The 8659-nt window shown below is 36.9% G+C and overlaps 1 protein-coding gene across 8 annotated transcripts in view; it reads right to left on the bottom strand.

Moving 5' to 3' along the window:
- Positions 1-8659, bottom strand: part of LOC145297666 (uncharacterized) — a 1332115-nt gene that overhangs the window by 1189197 nt on the left and 134259 nt on the right. The window lies entirely within an intron of this gene.

Raw genomic sequence — 8659 nt, 5'->3', positions numbered from 1 at the left:
TGCTAGTATTGTATAATTTGTTATTTGTATTTTTATTCCATTGACTTTGCCATTTATCAACTATATAACTGTTGATCAGGGGTCCAATATCCGTGTATGGGATCCTGTGCCCATGAAGGTTCAACTTCATTGCCTCCTTAGCCATAGCATCGGCTCTTTCATTGCCCCTGATTCCCATGTGGCTAGTGATCCAGGTGAATATTATTTTCTTTTGGTCGGTAATGAGATTTATTTTGTTTAGGAGTTTGATAATTATAGGATTCTCCTGTTTTCTATTTTTTATAGCTATTAAAACAGATAGCAGGTCAGAGAATATAATAAATTTTTCTGAGTTGTCCAGTGCTAAATCTATGGCTCTGGTTTCAGCACTAAATATAGAAGCTTCGGTCGGAAGTCGTTTGCTAATTGTTGTATTGTTATAGATAGCTGCACATCCAACTCTATTGTTATCCTTCGAGCCATCTGTGTATATGTATGTATAGTCAGAGTAGCTTAGCTTGATATTTTTAAGTTCTTGAAATATGGCAGGATTTGTTTTTGATTTTTCATTTAAGTTGAGCATTACATCTGGTTTTCTCGTAGTCGATGCTCTGTTTCGGATATTATAGAATGGTGGATATTTGTTATTGGAATTTGAGATTCTTCTATACTGGTTTCCATTCGAAGTCCGAAGGATTTTATGGCTTTTTCTTTTCTGTTAAATAAGTTTCTATATTTGGGATCAAAGGTACATTGATAAGCAGGGTGTGTTGGGCAAGATTTTAGTTTCAAGTAATATTTTAAACCAAATTTTTCCTGTCTGAGCTTTAAGGGTGCTTCGTGGGCTTCTGCATATAGACTTTCTTTGGGAGATGTTCGATATGCTCCCTCATGGTGAATGGGGTCAAGGATATTTATGTAGGAAGATCTTGCTGACCCATAAATGAAACAGCCATAATCCAGTTTCAAACGAATTAGAGTCCTGTATAGTTTTAGGAGTGTTTGTTGGTCTGCTTCCCAGTCTGTGTTGGCGACAACTCTTAATAATTGTAGTGCTTTGTGGCATTTCTGCTTTAAATATCTCAGATGGGGAATAAAATTAAATTTTTTGTCAAAAATGATCCCTAGGTATTTATATTGATTAGTAATATCAATTTTTTTGCCATCGAGTTTGAGAGTTGGATCATTGTGCTTTTTTTTAATATTACAGAAGTGCATGCACCTCGTTTTTGACTCAGAAAATTTAAGCCCATTTTCTGTGACCCACCGGTTTATTTTATTTAGGTTCAGCTGCAACTGTCGGTCTATTGCTTGGACATTTTTGGATCTATAACAGATCCAAAAGTCATCGACATATAGGAAACAGTCGATTCCACGACTTAGGCATTTGGTAATATTGTTAATCTTTATATTAAATAAAGTGACTTGCTTCTTTGTGGGACCCCTTCCTCCTGGTTTTCAAGGTCAGAAAGGGTGGATCCCACATGGATCTTAAAGTTTCTGTCAGACAAAAAATCTTTTATTAATTTGGGTAGTCTGCCCTTTAGTCCAAGATTGTCTTTCATGATACCGTATCTCCACGTATCGTAGGCCTTTTCTAAATCAAAGAAAATGGTTGTTGTATGTTCTTTTTTATGAATCCCTATTTGATAAAGGTTTCTAAGCATACCAGGTTATCAATGGTGCTTCTTTTATTTCGGAACCCACTTTAGAGGTTTGTAATCAGACCATTTGATTCAAGGTACCAAGTTAGTCTTTTGTTCACTATTCTTTCGAATGTTTTACATATGCAACTTGTTAATGCTATGGGTCGGTAGCTTTTGGGATCAGACTTAACTTTATCGGGTTTTGGGATCAGACTTAACTTTATCGGGTTTTGTACTGTTGCTTGTTTCCATATGTCAGGGAGTTCACCTCTGATCAAAATGTCGTTGAAGATGTTTTGGAGATAGATTAAGGATTTTTGAGGTAGTTGTTTCAAGAACTCGTAGTGGATCTCATCTGGCCCTGTTGCAGTGTTGTGTGAACTGTTTATGGCATCAGTTAATTCAGATAGGAGATTTTTGAGTTGAAGTTTAGTTTGTTCCTTTCAGCATCTAGTTTGATTTTTTGGAATTGTGGTTTTTAATTTTCACTAGAGAAGTTTTTGCGAGTATATTTGCTATATCTGTTTTGCTGGTTATTTTTGTATTATCTTTTGACAGGTGTTGGTTGATTTTTACCAGCTATCTTTCTAACCATATTCCAGATTTGTTTTGGTGTTAGAGTTCAGTTTGCTGATGTAGACTCTCAATGACATTCTTTTGGCCTCCTTAATTGTTCTATGGGCTTTTGCTCAGTTTTGTTTGAATTGGTTTAGATTGTGGCAAGTGGGACGACTTTTAAATTTTCGCAGTGCAGCTTTATGTAATCTTACTGCTTTTTGGCAATCTTCATTAAACCAAGGTCTTTTATATTTTTTTTGATTTGGAGCCTTTGGGTATACATTCTCCAGCTATTTACATCAAGGTATCAGTGAAGTGTTCCATAGAGTTTTGCATTGCATTGGGTTTTATATTCCTCCCAGTTAGCTTTGTTTAGCTTCCATCTGAGGGGGGGGAGTATCTTCAATCGGGATTGAGTTTTCAAGTATAATGGGAAAGTGATTGCTACCACATGAGTCATCATACACTTGCCAACTGTAGTTCATTAATGTGGCTGGGTCGCATAGTGACAAATCAATGACTGAGTATGTACCTGAGGCAGGGTGGAGGTATGTATTGGAGATTTGGTTCATGAGGGACAGATTGTTATTGTTGATGATATTTTCTAGTTTTTTACCTTTTGTGTCTGTTTTATTGCTTCCCCATATGATGTTGTGGCTGTTGAAGTCTCCTAGTAGGATGTATGGTTTAGGAAGTTGTTCTATTATTTTGTTGACTTCGGCTTCATTTATGGGGTCATGTGGTGGGATATACATGGAGCAAATGTTGATAGTTTTATGTAAAGTGGTTTTCACAGCAATTACTTGTAATGTGCTGTCTAGAGTTATTTCACTCTGAGAGATGTCGTTTCTAACTAGAATCGATACACCTCCGGAGGCCCTCTGTCCAGTATTGTGTATAAAAGTTATATTGAGTGTAGTTTTTTATAGTGATGTTATTGTGTGTCTTCAGAAATGTTTCCTGGAGGCAGATGATAGCAGGTCATAGTTTAGATATTAACAATAGTAATTCGTTTATATTTGCCTTAAGTCCTCGGCAGTTCCATTGAATGATAGTTTGAGTTTTTTTTATTGTGTTCTGTCATTTTATTTGTCTGAGAGTGTTTTGTCTTTTACCTCCATCTCCTTTGGTGTTCCTATTTTGTTTACTCCTCTTGAGGTTGATTGTTAATTGTTGGTTTGTTAATTGTTTTTTCTTTAGTTTTCGTTTCATTTGGTGAGTTTTTTCTTTTTTTTTTATTTGATTTAATTGGAGTTTTTTTGGTTTGCCGGTTCTGTTTTTTTTTTTTTGTTGTACTCTCTTTTGTACATTGATTATTTCCAGAGTTCAGGATTAGTGTTTTAATTTCTTTAAGGTCTTTCATCTCTTTTATCAATTGACATATGTTGGGGACAGGACGGTCTGCCGTGTTTTAGACGATCCCGTCCCCATGCATATAATGGTGAAATGGTTGTATTTGGTGGTAGAGAAATTGAAAAGGCGAAAGGTCGCATAATGAAGACGAAAATATACCATTATATATCAACGAAACAAATGCATTTTATTTGCATAAATATATACAGGAAAGAGATATAGGAAGTGATAGGAAGAATAAGAGTTCATTGAGAGATGAGTAACGTTACTTGCGAGAGGCTGGCGGTAGCCAGGAACATTGTGGTGGCCCATTACCACCGGAGCGGTGGTTCGTCACATCTTGACTGGTCGAGCGTTCAGCGGAAAAGAGGGTGAAATAAGAGAGACAGGAAGTGACGTAGGTAGGTCGCTCTTCTGAGTTAAAGGGCGATAATTGAGTTAGGCTGAGTGTGTTCAACTCCCACAATACTCCCTTCCTAGTTAGCCGGAAGCTAGAGAAAAGAAAATTGGAGAAAAAGGCATGCATATATATGTTTGCGTGTGTGTCCACTGTATAGAGAACGAGAGAGAATTTTTTTTATTTATTAAGTAGCAGGGTGTAAGGATAGAGTTGCGACGTTAAAGAATATCATGAAAAAAATGTTCAAACTTGTACAACTGTCGGATGGTCACAGGAATGACGTTATGAGTTTGAGTGCAAGTGTTGCGGTCATAGACTGTATTGCCGTGGAGTCTATGAAGCGTGCGCAAGGGTCAGCACGGTGGGTTGAAGTTGGTTCGCGTTGCTCGCGAATGTGTCGACTACATGCTTACGGTCACAAGTGAGTCTGCGAGGAAATTTGTCCTTCCGTAGAGAGCGGTGTCAACGTTGTTCAGGTGCTCGGGCGTACTCAGTGGGTCGGTATGGTCTGAACGCCCAGGATGAGTGTATCAGTGTGCATGTTGCAGCTTACTCATGTTAGCTGGAGAACTTCAGTGAGGTGAGGTGAATCGTTGTGAAATCCAGGAGTGTACAGTGTTTGGTGAACATCTTTGTGTTGGTTGTCGCGTTTGTTGCTAAAAAAGGTTGATATCCTGTGAGATGTTGCTGGAAAGGGTTGATATGCCGTGGAGAGGCTTGATGCGCGTAACATGACGCTGGAGAGACTTGTTGTCGCTTTTTCCTTTCCATAATTGTGGAAAACTGGAGTTGAAATAGCGTGAGAGTTGCTATTTGAGTTTTGCAGTGGGCTTGTTGCCACACGTTCTCCATGATGAAATTGAAAGCTGAAATATTTTTTTTTTTATTTAGCACATGGCAAGAAAAATATTTCGGTAAAGTGAAGAAGGTTTAAAGTAGGTAAAACGCGTGTGTGACGTAATGTTTTGAGACTTCGTCGTCCACAGCAGAATTCATATATAAAATCTGGCGTTGAAAATACGTTGAAAACACGTTGAAATTGCTATTGAAGTTATTGGAACTAATTTTCGTTCGTTGTAGCAGTGGATGCATGTCGCTGGAGTTACGTCTGTGCTATAGTGTGACGTTCGTTCGTTACATGTGCGTAATCATGTCTCTTCGTGCGAAGTGTTTCTCGGCTGAGGTAAACAAGAACTGGTCCTCGGAAAATAGTTTTGTTGAGAAAACTGATTATTAAGAATGAAGGCAGCAGGAAAATTTGACCTTTCAGGTTCTTGAGGTCATATTTTGCTTCGATTATGACGGAGAACAGAATAAAAAAGTTTGAGTTAAATGACGCAAAAAGAATGTCTAAGAATATTTCAGGGAGCACGTTATATTCAGGACGTCATTAAAATTATTTTCTCGATTGGATTATAACGGAAATGTGCATCGTTTGCGAGAAAAATCGAAATGTTCGTGAAAATAGTAGTCCGTTGGTATCATCGAAATTTTAACAGACATCGTTCAAAAATACGGCTGGTCATAAAAATGTGAAGAGAATAAAATGTGCGTGAATATAGATAAAACTGATTGTTCTCTTTTTATTATTATTTAGGCTGCAACGAAAAATTTTTTTTTATACTTTCTAGGTGTTTGTTTACATTAGTTGTCACGAGTAGGAAGAAAAAAAGATGGCGGACGATAGATAATTGACGCACGTGTTTTTAGACATAACATTGAAAATGCAACGAAAAAGTTTTTTTTTTGGAAATTGCGTTTTTTGTTTTGTTTTTTCTTTCTTTTTTGAGTATATTTCGCTGATTATTTAAAGATATAACGGTATGTTTCATTGCGACAGTGAGGACGTTTTAAAAGTTTTTGGGAACGAAGATTGTTCAGCATTCGTTAGGTCACCATTTGAAGAAATATCACGTCGGCGGTCTACCAATCTGTTGGGGACAGGACGGTCTGCCGTGTTTTAGACGATCCGGTCCCCATGTATATAATGGGGAAATGGTTGTATTTGGTGGTAGAGAAATTGAAAAGGCGAAAGGTTGCATAATGAAGACGAAAATATACCGTTATATATCAACGAAACAAATGCATTTTATTTGCATAAATATATACAGGAAAGAGATATAGGAAGTGATAGGAAGAATAAGAGTTCATTGAGAGATGAGTAACATTACTTGCGAGAGGCTGGCGGTAGCCAGGAACATTGTGGTGGCCCATTGCCACCGGAGCGGTGGTTCGTCACATCTTGACTGGTCGAGCGTTCAGCGGAAAAGAGGGTGAAATAAGAGAGACAGGAAGTGACGTAGGTAGGTCGCTCTTCTGAGTTAAAGGGCGATAATTGAGTTAGGCTGAGTGTGTTCAACTCCCACACATAGTTCTTCAGTTTTTATTTCTGGAGGATTTTTTTGTATAGCTTTGACAATTTTGATTTGTGTTTACTTTGGCATTCTTGGTTACTTCTGAGTATCTTGCATTCATAATTTTCCTGGCTTCCGGGAAGGTTATATTTTTGTGTACTTTATTGTTGTTATTTCTTTTTCTTTTAGCCATGTTTTGCATCCTTTGAAGTCAGCTGAATGGGTTTCACTACAGTTTGAGCATTTGCAGTCACTATATTTTGAGTTTTCACCACATCTTACACAGATTGATGATTTAGTGCATTTGGATTGGTGATGTCCAAATTGTTGACAATTGTAGCACCTAAGAGGGTTTGGGGTGTATTTTTCAACGTTTACTTTTAAGTATCCAATTTTACTCTCACTTGGGGGAATTGTGGAGTCAAAGGAGAGTATATATGTATTTGTCAAAATAGTTTCTCCATTTCGTTTTATTCTTATTCTTTTTACATCTGTAACACTTTGGGATGCTAGATTAGATAAAATTTCCTCAGTCGAGCAATTTGATAGTTCACTGCATCTAATGACTCCTTTTGAGGAGTTTAGGTATGGGTGGGGATAAGTTTTAATTTTGATATTGTTAAAGGTTTGCCATTTGAGAATTTCTTTAGCTTGTGTTTTTTGTTTCAATTCGATAAGTATGGTGTTATTTTGCAATCGTTTTATCATTTTGGGTTTTATTTTTTGAGAGAAAATTTTTTTCCATTGTAAAAGGTGTAATTTTATTTATTTCATTTTTTTCAAGTGTTTCCATTACTGAAAATATTGAGTATTCTTTGAGCATTTCTGTTCGTCCTCTGAACTTGAAATGTCAGAAACATTTGAAAAGCTTCTTTTTTTTGGGGGGGGGGGGCGTAATAAAAGCCATAATCAAATAAGATTGTTTTTTTTTTCATCACATTTGCTCCCCACTCATCTCAGAGCCCTATATGGGAAGTGCCTGGGGGGAAACCCATTCGCCCAGACTCAACAAGGATACAAAGATGATATACTCGATTTACATGATATCTTTCATGAGCACCTATTTTCCTTTGATATTACTATGAGATATGTAGTAATTTAAAGGGTTTGCAGCCATGTCATAGATATTTCACTCAGCCACCTCTTTCCACCATACATTAGGAAGTAGATGTTATTTATGGGGAAGGGATAGGCATATTGTGTTAATGATAGGTTCATGGGGTGGGCAATATATGGTGGGGCTTGACATGACCAGCCGATTGATCAGATTGGGCCCTTCCAACCGCCTGTCTAGCCTAGTAAGGGCCAAAGTGGTGTGTTGGGAAGTAGGGGTACTAAAACCTGACCTCAAGTCTCTACACCATCAGGATCCCGTCCTAATGGTATTACGGGTCGCTACCTACGGCCAACAGGTAGCCCCATTGAGGGACTTCTACTCTCTGCAGGGGGGGCAATCGGCATATTCTGATGCCCTGCTGACAGGGTCTAGTGGAATCTGATCGATTGGAAAAACTTTTTATCTCCAGTTGTTTGTTTCTTTACATATTTATGGATTTTAGTTTGGTTGTTTTTATTATTTTGGTTAGTATTTTTAAGTTAGGAAACCAGTAGGGAAGTAGGGGTGGAATGACAAAAAAAAAAACGAAAAAAAAAAAAAACGAATGTAGGTGGAGGGGGGGGCGCTTGTTTTTGCTTTGTGCTTTGCAGAACATGCTTTAGTTGTGCAAAAATTAAAAAGAAAAATCAAAAACAGAAATGTGTTATTTGTGTCAGGGAGTCATTTTTCGACAGCCTGATCTGGTTGCACCAGTGTATATATGTAGTTTTTGTATATATGTAGTTGGTGCTTTTGACAGAATGAATAAAAAGAGGTATGATATTATGACGTTATAGACAAAAAAGAAAAATCTGTGGCCTTTTACCCCCATTTTCGAAATGATAGAGATGATTAAGGAAATAAAATATATCATGATGAGCAGAAAGACCTTCATGTCTTCCCCTCTGAAAAGTGAGAAATTTATATATACATTTTGTATTTTATTTTTTTTCTATTATGTACAGAAGAGAAAGCAATTGAAAAAGTGTGGAAACGAAACTAATCAGGTTTCAAATCCATTTTATGCTCTTATCACCAATTTGCTTTTGATAGGGAATTAATTGTAAAAACTCTTACTTTGATGATATTGAAATTCATAATATGAGCCGATTCAAGAGAACTATTAGGTGTGTTATATTTTTAGGCTGCTATTATTACACATTTTACTGTTGGTTATATTACGACTAATGTTACTACTAATATTTTTTTTTCTTATAGCAATTATACTTGGTTTACTTATTTACATTCGTTTATTCTTATCAAATATTGTTGC

The sequence above is a fragment of the Euprymna scolopes genome, chromosome 18 (genome assembly GCF_053919585.1).
Source record: "Euprymna scolopes isolate OS-2025 chromosome 18, ASM5391958v1, whole genome shotgun sequence".
Taxonomy (NCBI): domain Eukaryota; kingdom Metazoa; phylum Mollusca; class Cephalopoda; order Sepiida; family Sepiolidae; genus Euprymna; species Euprymna scolopes.
This window is presented reverse-complemented; position numbering and strand designations above follow the sequence as displayed.